The following is a 15,148-nucleotide window of genomic DNA, read 5'->3' as shown; positions in this document are numbered from 1 at the left end:
AGCCTGTACCCTGTGTGGTGAAGTGGACTGTAGACAGAAAGAGGTCAGCTGCACTGGATACGGCCAGGAGCTTAAGGAGGTAGAGCTGTGGGTTAGCGGGTATCCCTGAGACAGCACAGGCAAAGTAACATAGTAACATAGTTTTTAAGGTTGACGGAAGACTAAGTCCATCTAGTTCAACCCATAGCCTAACATGTTGATCCAGAGGAAGGCAAAAAAAAAAACATGTGGCAAACACTAAGCTCCACATTGGGGAAAAAAATTCCTTCCTGACTCCATACGACAATCAGACTAGTTCCCTGGATCAACGCCCTATCAAGGAATCTAGTATATATAACCTGTAATATTATACTTTTCAAGAAAGGAATCCATGCCCTTCTTAAATTTTATTAGTGAATCACTCATTACAACATCATGCAGCAGAGAGCTCCATAGTCTCACTGCTCTTACAGTAAAGAATCCCCGTCTGTGATTATGATTAAACCTTCTTTCCTCCAGACGTAGAAGATGCCCCCTTGTCCCCGTCTCTGGCCTCAGAGTAAAAAGATCAGTAGACAGGTCTTTGTACTGTCCCCTCATATACTTGTACATAGTAATAAGATCACCCCTAAGCCTTCGTTTTTCCACAGTAAATAACCCCAAGTGTAATAACCTGTCTTGGTATTGCAGACCCCCCAGTCCTCTAATAAGCTTTGTCGCTCTTCTCTGCACCCTCTCTAGTTCAGCTATGTCTTTCTTATACGCCGGAGACCAGAACTGAACACAGTATTCTAAGTGTGGTCGCACTAGCGACTTGTATAGAGGTAAAATTATGTTCTCCTCATGAGCATCTATGCTTCTTTTAATGCATCCCATTATTTTATTTGCCTTTGCAGCAGCTGCCTGACACTGGCCACTAAACGTGAGCTTGTCGTCCACCAATACACCCAGGTCTTTTTCAGTTACAGTTTTGCCCAGTGTTTTACAATTAAGCATATAATTATACATTTTATTTCCTCTGCCCAAGTGCATTACCTTACATTTATCCCCATTAAAGTTCATTTGCCATTTATCAGCCCAAGCTTCTAGTTTACATAGATTATCCGGTAATATAAAATTGTCCTCCTCTGTATTGATTACCCTGCAGAGTTTAGTGTCATCTGCAAATATTGAAATATTACTCTGTATGCCCCCTACAAGGTCATTAATAAATATGTTAAAAAGAAGGGGGCCCAATACTGACCCCTGTGGTACCCCACTGTTAACTGAGACCCAGTCTGAGTGTTTTCCATTAATAACCATCCTTTGTTTCCTATCACTGAGCCAATTCTTAACCCACATACATATATTTTTCCCTATCCCCATTGTTCTCATTTTATGTATCAACCTTTTGTGTGGAACCGTATCAAAAGCTTTTGAAAAGTCCATATACACAACATCCACTACATTTCCTCGGTCCAGTCCGGAACTTGCCTCCTCATAAAAGCTGATCAGATTAGTTTGACAGAAACGGTCCCTCGTAAACCCATGTTGATATTGGGTCATGAAGTTATTCTTCTTCAGATACTCTAGTATAGCATCTCTTAGGAAACCCTCCAGGATTTTACCCACAGTAGAGGTTGTTAGAAAAATTAACACTTCCTTATCTTAGATAAGGGCACAGTGAGGGAAATCAGTCTTTGAATTGTGTGGATAAAACAAAAGCTTATTTAATGTTCATTCAAAAAGGTGATTACAAAAAATGGAAAGAAAATAGTTCATAGCACACAACAAAAGAGGTATCAGGTTAAAATAGAAACAATTATAAGTTCTTACGTATCCAGTTTTGGCAGTATGTGATGGTCCGTTGTGGAGACCTCAAGGTATGAGAATCTACCCACCATACTGATGTCTCTCCTTATATACCATCTTGCCTCATGGATATACATTGGAGACTATTTTTACAGTTACATAACCCAATATGGCGGTTTGCTGATATGGCAGTAACCTCCATACCTATAATAGAGTATGTATTTTCGACTGTGTACCATTACTTCATGTTGGCATATTTCAAACATATGGCTAAGGACTTTTCATCATTAGTTATCTCTAAATAACCCATGTTGACAACGAGTCCTATAGATTTGATGTACAGAACAGGTGTGTCTGCCAAGGTTCTCAGAATAACCTCTGTCATTCTCTGAAACTACTAAGCATGAGACTAAGCTTCTGAGAGCTTATATGTAATATTTTATATCATAAGAGATTAATATTTTACAGTCCCCCCTGATTATGATTTAAGAAATATCATAATCAATCCTAAACTCATTCTCTCACCATTCGTATCACATTCATTCTTTATTCTGAACACCTTGTATTGACACCTGTATTGAACATCATCTGAGTTCCCAAAAACTTCTAAATTAAAAAATAAAAATTCACTCAAAAAGTTAATTATTTCTTTTTAGCATTTCTCTTAAAATATCATCCTCCTTTTTCATTTCTGTCTTTATCTTTTTATATATCTTCTTAATTTTATAGGTTATTAAAATCTGATAAAATATGCATGAAAATATCAAAATAAATAATATTATTATTGGATTTGTTAATATATTTTCTGCTACCATTTTCACTGAAGACTGTGACCAACTAGTAACTGATTTTCCTAAATTTCTCCTCCAAGATGAGCCTGACATACTTGTCCACTCATGTTCAATATCATTTAAATGACCTTGTTCATGCTTGAATACAATTTCAGCTTCTTTTAGTTGTTTTGTTAATAAATTTAACAAACCTTTGTCTTTCTTTATCTCATTTGTCCACATATCCCAAGGGAAATTATTTATTTGAGACAAATTGAACTATATCGGAAGGATTTTCAGATTTCTTGTCCCTATTGACGTAATATTAATACTTCCTTCCTTCTTGTAGATAGTTTTCACATTTCCTTCCATACAATATAAACCTATTGTCAGACTTTCAGCATGTACACAAGATGAGAAGAATGCAGAAACAACTTCTTTTTCGGACATAACTTGGAAACAAATTTTGCTCGAGCTTATTGGGGTCACCAAGTCATGTATCGTGTGTACATTCTCAACTCTGGCATGACATGAGGTATGATTGCGGAAACATGAGTTATAAATGACTTTATCCTGTCCAGGTAGACACATTACCTTAGAAACTAAATGTAAGCATGAAGAAATGTCTAATTGTTCACTGTTTGTATCATCAAATGCTAAATCTGTGTCCTGTAATAGATAATATAGTAATTGTGTATTACTAACAGGAATGCCCAGAACAGTTATAGGAACCATGGTTTCTTCTCTTCCCGATATTGGGATTAGCCATGTTCCTATACAAATGTTCTGTTCACATCCTAACCACTTATTTACCTACAAATCTGTGTGATTTAACGCAAAATTATATTCTGTAGGCAAATTTCTCATTATTCCTAAAGGTGTAATTCCACTTTACAATGCCTGTGCAATCATTTTCAGATTGGTGGAATATTCAATCTGAATTTCTAGACATGCTCTGGCCACTTGGGATTCCTGCTCACTTTCTATTAGAGCTAAAGTAGCATCTTGTAGATGTGACACTGAAGATCCCAGCACAGCAGCAGTGTTCAAAACCATCTTTTCAAAGAGTTGATTCAAAATGTTCTGAATTTTTACCCCTTTGCCCCCAATATACCCAATATTTTCCAAATCTGATTTAAGTGTATGAATGTCCATAGTATTACTTAAACTTCCCACTGTTCCTAATCCCCCCAAAATACCTTCTAATATCCCCCTCTTACTTCTAACCTGTGTTGAAGTTCTTCTCCCAAACCATTGTTCTATTCCCATTTCCATGTTAATGAGATGTGATTGACATTGGGGATATCTGGATGAGATTTTCCAACTACACATGTTAAAAGTCCAGACCATAGCCATCAACACTCCATCCCTTAATAGAGGTTTAGATTGGAATTGATTGGTTTGGAAAGGAGTAGATGGTTGAAACCTTGTCGGTGTACATACATTATCTACTGCTGACCAAACATTTACATCTTTGCATTGTTTGTAATTATTTTTAGTTAAAACGCAACATTGATAATGTCCAGAATCCTAAGGGGATGGATTATCTAGAGAAAAAACAAAATTCTTATCCAGCCATCTCACATTCCCATATTGACTTCTATGTATAACATTTGTTGGACCATTTGAAAAACTTCCCAAAAATAATTTGTTTCTGGTCCATGTTAACAAAGACTCGGGAGGTAACTCTAACCTTGTGTTGCATTTCAATTCAAGAGGAGACATATTTTCTTGACTATGTACTGCTTGTGGTGCGACCCTTACTGCTGGAGCGATAGTATTTGTTACTGTAAAGACTACAGATACTTGTACTGATTCTCTGGAAGTTCCATGTTTTTACCTAATCTTCATCTCCTTCTGTAATAGAAAGTAATGAAGGATCCAAAATTTTCCCAAAACGTTGTGTCTTTAACACAATCTTGGTTTCATACGTTCTAGCTGTCCCTTTTGCGAGCATATCATTAGTAATATCACCCGACCACACAGCTTTCTCTTCACCTCTTATCTCTATATTCCAGTATAACACATCTGTAGGATTGCATTCCCATGTGCCTGTCTTATTATTATGTATATAATCTCCTTGTAACTGTGTAAACTTAGACTTAGGTCCTGTGGCAGAATGTAATATTATGTCAGTGTCGTGTATGAAGTGTAGCTCAATGCAGCATTTTACACCATAACCCATGCAAATGTTTCCAGTAATATCTACTGAATCATCCGGTATGTCTTCCTCTATTAGATTTTGCATACTTGATCCTCTTGGTTTTCGTGAATGTAAAGTTCCTTTGATATGTCCATCCACTTCACTAGTATTTGTTCCATGATATAAAATGTCTTCTGTGTAGACCACAATTAAAATAGTACAAAGTAGCAGAAATATGGATCCCATCAGATAGCAGGTTTCCTGGGAAACTTTCTTTTCTTGAAGGATTGGTGTTGAATCTCTTCCATCAAGGACATGCTATTCCGCATTCCAGCTCTTATTGGAATCCATTTCTTCCTAAAAGAAATGCAGTATCATTATTTTGCAATATACAATTTGCATTGATCAACGTGTACCCACAATTTTTGTTGTCTGCGGGTAGTTTTAACCACGTTGGATGCTGGTTGCACTAGGATCATAACTCGCTCCATGGTGTCGATTATTTTAAAGCGACCTTCCCAGTTACTTTCCCAAGGTCCACTCTTCCTGAAAGTTTTAATCATGACTAGAGCCCCTTTTTTGAATTTGGATTCATATGGTGGCTCCATCCTCTGCATTCTTGATGCAGGATGTAGAAGAATGGTTTTCAAGTTTTCCTGCAACAATTGCAACCATTTGGACCTTGGAACAGCATCTTTTTGAGGTGTGAACAAAAATGGTTCATGTGGGAAAATCAATGGCATTTTTCTTCCTGTCATTAGTTCAAAAGGAGTTAACAGAGTTGTGGAGGAAGTTGTTCCTCTAACACTCAACAGTACAAAAGGTACTGCATCCACCCAAGTATTACCTTTGTCCAATAACATTTTGGCAATTCTGGATTTTATTGTCCTATTCATCCTTTCTACAATACCTGCAGACTGTGGATGGTAAGGTACATGAAACTATTGTACCCCTAGAATAGTACAAACTGCTCGCATGATTTTTCCTGTGAAGTGACTTCCTCGATCAGAGATAATTATCCTTGGGATCCCCCAAAGTACAAAAGACATGATTAACTAATGCTCTAGCTGTAGACAAAGCATCATCTTTCCTGACTGGTAAAATTTCAACCCATTTAGAAAAAGCATCTACTACAATCAATGCATGCCTGAGACCATTTTTACCTGATGGTAATGAACCAATATAGTCTATTTGTAAAGTAGACCAAGGACCATCTGCAGGTGGAGTTCGGAGTAGTGGCAGTTTCTGTCGTTTTGGTCTTGGATTAATTTGGGCACAAATGAGGCATGATTGAACAATATTTCGTACAGTCTCTTCCATCTTTTCCCAGTAAAATCTCTCTTTGAGAATGCCTAACAATTTCTGTTGGCCCAAATGACCCAAGCTATCATGATTGTATCTCGTGAACTCATTCTGTAGATGTTTTGGTACAACAGGACGCAAGTCCCCATTTAAATCATGACACAAAACCCGGGAAGCAACAAGAGTTGTATCTTTTTCTTGTTCTTCCGCAAAAGAAGGGATATGCGTGTCTGTTCTTTGAACTGCTGAAACCTCGAGAGGTTCAGGCTCAAACACTTCTCCTGTCAGGGCTGCCTTTTTTGCCTAACGTATCTGCGGTTGCATTTACAACAGATAATTCATCATCAGACTTTTTATGGGCAGGAACTTTGAAAATTGCAAAACCATTAGGGGTTTTTGAAGCTATCTCAAAAATTGTTTTCAGTGTGTCACTATGTACAAGAGTCTTGTAAGTCTGTGTGCCCACGATGCATTTTTTAAGAGTTTCTGCAGCGGCAATTCCACTGCAGAAACGCTTAAAAAACGCTTGGTAGAAGGCCTGCCATGCTCCCCAATGATAATCCGCATGTGCTGTGCACATGCTGCGGAAATTTCCGCAGCATGTGCTGTGCACATGCTGCGGAAATTTCCGCTGCGGATTATCAGTGAGGAAAAAAATGCAGCACTACCAATTATTTTGCAGAAGTGCAGCATTTTCGCCGCTATTGACTTGCATTGGAACGCATGGGATCCGCATCACTAGATCTGTAGATGCGCATTCCATGCGTTTCAATGTGCGGATGGTACCCGGGTCTGGAGAGGAGGAGACTATCCTCCGGACCTGGGTACCATAGAAACTGTGAAAAAAAGAATAAAATAAAAAATAAATATTTACCTTCTTATGGCCTCCGGTGTGCTTGTCTTGGCTTGCCGGCAGATCGCGGTGGACTCAAGGACCTGCGCTGACGTCATTTAGTCATGTGATGGGTCACGCGACGCTGATGTCGGCAGGTCCTTCAGTGTACCGCGAGCTGCCGGCAAGCCGAGACGCATTGAATAAAGACTCCAGGGGCCATCGGAAGGTAAGTATGATATTTATTTTTTACCATTCTTTCGGTCACACTATATAAATCCATGCCGGTTGCATGGATTTATATAGTGTGACCAAGTTGTCAAGCACTTTCCAAGTGATGCTAAAATCGCTTTGAAAGCGCTTGTCAACCCGCACGCGGAAATGCATTTGAAGAACGCTTCACATCTGCTTGTCCCTGGCAGGAAAAACGCATGTACAATCCGCATGTACAATCCACATGCGTTTTTTTTGCCAGGGAGATGCAGAAACGCTCAGGAAAAAATCCGAAGCATTTCCACATCGAGGGCACATAGCCTTAGAAGAATCTACAGCCTCTTTTTTCCAAAACTGACAGGTAATCTGTCAGTGATCTCACAACATAGGAGCTATCACTATATCATATTTACTGTGGTTTTCACAGATCTTTTTCTATCCACAGACATGGATTACAGAGCCAAAGAACAGGGTTGGCTCTCTCATATCGACCAAACATTCAGAGCTGAAGGCACTGGTGACTTGCGGGAGGATGACCACAACTGGGACAAACAATCCAATACACTTCAACAATTATTGATTAAGCGCACGAAATTATGGTGGAACAGGGCATTTCTTCAAAAATACATCCTGTGCAATTTGATACCTAGAGGACTTCATGTCCGCACTATCCCCACCTTCATAGTTGATGATGGTGACTTCATATCGGGATGGGAGACGGCCTGCAGTAAGTGTTCCACCACACTTATGCAACTACTCATTGATCACAACACTAAACTAATTGCTGATCTTGATAAATCTATAGATGAATTGCAACTCATCTTTAAGACGTCTTGCCCGGTTGAACGCCTTGAAGCATTGAACGTTCACATTGAGAAAAATATAGATGAGTGTGTACAAAAAATTAAGGACACACAAACTAAAAAATTAGTAAGAGATCAAAATGACTTCAGTAATAATTCAGTCTATTTATGGAAAAGAAGTGGTGGCCATACTCCTAGGGAGATGCGCCTTCCTTCGGATGCTTCACTCTCCTCCATTAGTGTATCCTCTGCAACCTCCATTTCCTCCATGAGAACACGATCTGGGCGCGAGCCTTATAAGTCTCGTGACCTCGAATTTCATCCCTATAAAAGGCGTAATCTCAACTCCCCCGAGGGAACAAAGATGGATAACAAGGTAATCAATCTTAGCAATTATCAACTTAGTTCTACCGACCTTGGCATTTTGAATAAAGGCCTCACCTATGCTCCGAAGGCCAAATTTGATTGCTTCATAGCCATTAAAGATCTCCATCTTTTTGCACGCAAGTTGATTTATAAAAAACACTTTTTTGATGCACATCTTCACTCTCTTTTTCCTACAGAGGAGGAACAAGAAGCGTTAGATACTTTGGAAGACTTGGCCCGGGAGAGTACGGACACCGAAGGAGGTAAGATCCCCAGTTCCATCAGGCTTCGCTCCAAAAAATTCCCTCCACTTTCCACCTGTGCCAGTGTTGATATGTTCGTCCAGGTGGTGTCTAAGGAATTTAATAAGATTCCCCACTTTGTGGAACATGATAATTTGTCTCATCTTGAAAGGGAGAGGTTGAGGTTGCTTCGTGGGCTCCCCGATGTGGTACTCAAGCCAGCCGACAAAGGCGGTAATGTTGTTATATGGCCTACTACCCTCTATGAGAAGGAGGCCTACCGTCAACTCTCTAACGAATTGTGTTACAAACGTCTGACATTTAATCCCCTACAGTCATTCGTTGCTAAATTATCCAAAATTATTAATATGGCGCTGGTGAATGGAGTCATAACAAAAGAGCTGGCTTTGGCGCTACAAGTCGTAGAGCCCTCGATAGCAACCTTCTACCTTCTCCCCAAGATACATAAGAATATGTAGACACCACCTGGGCGCCCTATCATATCTGGCACGGGTGGCTTCCTTGAAAATGTTAACTCTTGGATCGAATCTAAACTTCAACCATTAGTGGAGACTTTGCCCTCGTTCCTGCTGGATACTGGGGATCTGCTTAAAAAGGTGGATGGTCTTAGCCTTAGTGAGGATATGCTGTTGGTGACAGGTGACGTCGAGTCACTATATACGAGTATTAAACATACAGATGGCATCAAGGCCACTCACTTCTTCCTCACTAATTCTAATTTGCCGGCTGACATTGTACTACTCATTCTTGAGCTCCTCGAGTTCTCACTCACACATAATTTTTTTTATTTTCAAAGGCTCCTTCTACCTCCAGCTCCAGGGAACGGCCATGGGGGCCTCTTTTGCACCGGCTTACGCTAATTTATTCCTGGGGCTGTGGGAGAGGGACCTTGCCCTACACGATCAGCTGTCATCAATGGACCGCATCCCCTTTTGGATGCGGTACATTGATGACATACTGTTCATTTGGCAGGGAACTGAGGAACAACTGCAATCTTTCATGCAGTCCCTCAATCTAAATGATCTCAATATATTTATTACATTTCAATGCGACAAAAATAAAATTACGTTCTTGGATGTTACCATTCAAAAAGATGAGCGTGAATTCCTGCAGACTAGTATCTTCAGGAAAACCACGGCCACCAACTGCCTACTACATGCCTCTTCAGCACACCCAAGGTACATGATTCGTTCAGTACCTATTGGTCAGTTTCTCAGATTACGTCGAATTTGTTCCGACGATCGGGAATTTATTAAGCAAGCTTATGATCTCAAAATAAAGTTTCTCGAGAGAGGCTATAGTAGGCGCTCTGTTAAAAAGGCGTTCAACCGGGCACTATGGTCTAAACTACATGATTTACTTTACAAAAATACAGCTAAGGTTAATCAGAAGAATCATGTGAGATTTATCACACAATATCACTCCCAATTTGCCCGTATGCGTTCCTGCCTTACCAAGGCTTGGCCCATCTTACAAACTGATCCTATCATTTCCAAATTTATACCCCCTTCTCCCAACATTACCATTAGGAGGTCTCGAAATCTTCGAGACCTTTTGGTCCGTAGCCACTATCAACCCACTCGGGAAAGGGCTTTTATTGACGGGTCTGGTCCTGCGCCTGGATGCAGGCCGTGTGGCCGCTGCATTGCTTGCCCTAATATTGAACATGCTACCCAATTCTTCAATTCATCTCATACAAGGACATATGACATACGTAAGTCGATCAACTGTATGTCAAGATACGTGATCTACTTTGCCACCTGTCCTTGTGGCCTTATATATGTGGGACTAACTTCCCGCCAACTTAAAATTCGAGTTCGCGAGCATGTTCTGGGCATCCAGTCTGCGGCAGGTCACGCGGATGCTTCCACGCTCAGGACCATTCCTCGTCACTTCAAACTTCATCACAATTGTGATAGTTCTGGGTTGAGAGTTCGGGGTATAGACCTTTTTCCTTCCACCATTCGTAGTGGCAAAATGAGCCAACGGCTGGCCCAATTGGAGGCCCGCTGGATATGGCAATTAGATACTGTACATCCCAAGGGCTTGAACGAGTCCCTTAGCTTTGTTCCCTTTTTGTGATTGTCTCCTGGTTGTGGCCATCCTCTCATAACCTCACCTGTGTCACAATCTATGTGCTATGTGTTACTAATTGTTCCACATTTTTATCCACTTTTTAGATATTTTTATCCCATCTATTTACGTGGTCAACACACTGTGGTCTCCATTCTAGCCTCCTTATTTGGTGCAAAACTCCACACCTGCTGCTTCTCAATTCATGCTTCCTAGGCGGATTCATCTTCTTATCAACTATGTCAGCTGCTATATAACCTTTTTCTGTGTTTTTGTACATTACGGATATGTTGATTTCATCATCCTATTCAATGTATGGCTGTTATGCAAATTTATTTTTGATAATCTTGTGGGCCACTTTGCCCTAATTATGACAATTCTGTCCGGATAATGCTATTTTCATTGGTCCTGGATACAATAATTATATACTACTGCTACTATACCTAGATATCTGATTGTAAAATACTAAGAAAGGTTTTTTTGCCATGTTCATTTGGTGGGTATGAACCTGCTATTATGCACATTTTTGTTCCCTTTTCTCTTGGCTCACTGCCTTGTCCCTTACACCATGTGCGTGTCTGCTGGCTTGGTTTCACATGCTGCTTATCATGTGCAGGCCTTGCCATCGCACACACATATTTATTCCTTACTCCTTTTGCATGCTTTCAGATATCTGGGAAATGTCCCTTTCTGGAGTTGTTACAGATACATATATTTATGGTAGTATTAATATACACCCTTTATTGTTGTCTACATTGGGTTATTGTTGTGGGGGCTTTTTGGTGTCCTTGGTTTTTTAACTACATATGTGGCACTCTGTGCCTTTAAGCTCTTTAAATGTATCACTTTTTGACATGTGTATTCAATAAATTTATACTTTTTCTATGCTTATTTGGGACTCTGTTGTCGCTTTTCTTTTTTTCTCATTTTTCATAGGAGCTATCACTGTAGATTACAATGGGACACTGATTGTCAGCTTCATTCAGCTGTAGCACCATTCTTACCGCTTCTAGCTCTGCCCTCTTAGCTGAAAAATGACTCGGTAACTTGTGCTTTACCACCGGTCCTCTTTTGGAATAAAAAATGGCATATCCTGTATAAGAGTGCCCATCTGAATAGAGTCTCGAACCATCTACAAAAACTGCTTCATCTGTTACCTCTGCCTACCGTCTGAAAAGCGATAGAATAGGATCCTGAAAAGACTGGAGACAATCATGAATTTGCCCTTCATATTGCATCAACTGAGGAAGAACATATTTGACCTTATAATCTACCTCAATTTGATTGATGACAGTAACCAATGAGCAAACTCTGATGTGGGATACCTGGGATATTTTTCTCAAAGAGAAGTTTTAGGGTATGTGCACACGATGCAGAAATGCTCAGGATTTTTTCCTGAGCATTTCTGCATCTCCCTGGCAGGAAAAAACGCATGCGGATTGTACATGCGGATTGTACATGCGGATTCCTGCCAGGGACATGCGGAAATGAAGCGTTCTTCACTTTCATTTTCGCATGCGGGTTGACAAGCGCTTCCCAAGCGATTTTAGCATCACTTGGAAAGTGCTTGTCAACTTCACACTATATAAATCCATGCAAACGGCATGGATTTATATAGTGTGTGAATGTCAAAAAATAAATATATACTTTACCCTCTGATGGCCCCCGGTGTCCTGCTTCGCTCGGTCCCGGCTGCCGGCAGTGAAGACTGAAGGACCTGCCGACGTCAGCATCACGTGACCCGTCACATGACTCTGACGTCAGCGAAGGTCCTTCTTCATTCAACTGCGAAGTGCCGGGAAGCCGGCAAGACGCAGCGCGGGCCGTCAGAAGGTGAGAATATATATATTTTTTATTTTATTCTTTTTTTTTTAATGGTACCTGGGTCTGGATGAGAGTCCTCTCATCCACACCCGGGTACCATCCGCACATTAGACCGCATGGAAAGCGCATCAACATATACAGTGATGCGGATTCCATGCGGTCTAATGCAAGTCAATGGCGCCAAAAAAAGCAGTGTTTCCGCAAAATTAATTGACATGCTGCGGATTTTTGACCGCAGCGTTTACGCTGCGGAAAAATCCACATCATGGGCACAGCACATGCGGATTTCAATTGGGGAACATTGCTGCCCTTCTACCATGCGTTTTTAATTAGTTTCCGCAGCTGCAAAAACGCCGCGGAAACGCATGAAATACGCATCGTGTGAACTCAGCCTTAGTGTAGAATGAGGAATTTGCAGAATGATTTTGTTAAAACCAATGTGTTCAGTAGCTTTCACTGCAAAGAAGACACCTACCAAATAGCCCAAAATTCTCCACTCTTCTGCCTGCAATTGTAACAGAACAGCAGACACCGATGTCTCTGATGTGTGAACTTGCAAAACAAATAGAGCCAAAGAATCTACTGTGGACAAAGCAGGTGCATTCTGTAAATTCATTTTCAATTGTTCAAATGAGGTTTGTTGTTCAACATCCCAAGGGCCAAAATAATCATTATTTTCACCTTTCAAAAGATCGTACAAAGGCCTGGCCTTTTCAGCAAAATTCTCAATGAGATTCCTGGAATAGTTTACAAGACCCAAAAAATGTCACAATGCCTTGTGTGTGGTTGGGATTGGGAGAGAAGCGATCGCCTCTATTCTTTCCTGCAATGACTGTCTTTTTCCTGGACTCAACAACACTCCCAAAAATCTCACCTCGGTCTTCATCAATTTGACCTTTTTAATGTTCAATTTAAACCCTGCATCATACAACAGTTCAAATAATTCTGCCAAAAGAGAAGCATGTGACTCCTTATCCTCAGCAGACAACAGAATATCATCCACATATAGCAGTATGCAATCAGGCCTACAAAATCTGGATAATACCTTTACCTACGCCTGATGAAAAACACTAGGTGACAAATGTGCTCCTAGAGGTAACCTGCAAAACAGATATTGCTCATCCAAGAAAGTAAATGCAAACTTGTACTGACAGCTCTTTTCAAGAGGTATACTGAAAAAAACATTACTGATGTCTAGTACAGAGAAATATTTTGCCTTTGCATTTAGCCTTGCCATCATGTCATGAGTATCTGCAACAATGGGAGCAACATTGCGAGTATGTTTATTAAACATCCGCAAATCCAATATCATTCGATATGTACCATCAGATTTCAATACACACCATAAAGGATTGTTACTTACAGAGTTAGCCTTACGTATGACACCTTGAGCTAGCAATTCCTGTATGATCTTAGACATAGAACCAATTGAATCTGGAGGCAATTTATACTGACGCTGTGGAGGAGGATCACGTCCTTCTACATTCACAGTTCCATCCTTCATTGTACCCACCTCATTCCTGAACTGAGCCCAAAGAGAAGGGAAATGCTGTATAATTTCAGTCAGTACTTCATCACCACCAGTTTCAGGCCACAAATCATATGATGACACAACATCATTCAAGCAAATACTTCCAACATTGCTATATTCACTAGGGTCAATGACTACAGGTTTACGTCCATTAGAATCTTTCCAGATAACTTGATTCCCTAGATCAATTACCCATCCAAATTTCTGCATAAAATCTGTGCCAAGTATAGTCTCAGAATCACGACAATACCAAACGTCAATTCCTGTTTTGAAAGAACCTGGTATTTCCAACTTAACATTGGGAACGAGCTTTGCTTTTGTTTCTCCTTTTCCGCTGAATCCGATAATATTACAACTTGGAGATTCTGGTTTTGCCATCAAATCAAGATTAGCAAGACTTAATTGTGCCCCTGTATCAATAAGAAACATAGACCTTTGTTCTGCAAAAACCACATTGAGAAATGGTCTTCAACATTCATCCAATGTAACTCGAGGGGCGGAAGGTTTGATGGATGATTTTTGTAAGAGTCTGTTTTCCCTTCCAAGCTTACCTGTTCCCGGTGTACAGTCATGGCCAAAAGTTTTGAGAATGACACCAAAATTATATTTTCACATGATCTGCTGGCCTCTGGTTTTTATTAGTGTTTGTCTGATGTTTATATCACATACAGAAATATAATTGCAATCATATTATGAGTACCAATAGGTTATATTGACAGTTAGAATGAGTTAATGCAGCAAGTCAATATTTGCAGTGTTGCCCCTTCTTCTTCAACATAACATAGTAACATAGTTTGTAAAGCCGAATAAAGACTTGCGTCCATCAAGTTCGACCTGTAAGTTCTGTAATTGTTAAAGTTGATCCAGAGGAGGCCAAAAACCCCCAAATGATTTAGCCAATCTTCACCTGAGGAAAAATTCCCTCCCGACTCTGAAACCAGCAGTCAGAATAAATCCCTGTATCAACCTACTATTTTATTTTATTTTTAAGTATATGCTGAAATCTGCCTGGTATCTAGAAATGCATCCAGTCCCCGCTTGAACTGGTGTAGTGAATCCGACATTACCGTCTCCTCACTCAGTGAATTCCATATTCTCACTGCTCTTACCGTAAAGAACCCCTTCCTATGCTGGTGCTGAAACCTTTTCTCTTCCAGTCTTAGTGAATGCCCTCTTGTTACCGTAATATCCCTCCTTTTGAACAAATCCCGGGCAAGGTCTCTATACTGTCCCCTAACATATTTGTACACATTTATTA

This window comes from Phyllobates terribilis, unplaced genomic scaffold, assembly GCF_046119375.1.
Source record: "Phyllobates terribilis strain yellow unplaced genomic scaffold, ASM4611937v1 Scaffold_119__1_contigs__length_5224398, whole genome shotgun sequence".
Taxonomy (NCBI): Eukaryota; Metazoa; Chordata; class Amphibia; order Anura; family Dendrobatidae; genus Phyllobates; species Phyllobates terribilis.
Note: the sequence above shows the minus strand (reverse complement) of the source record.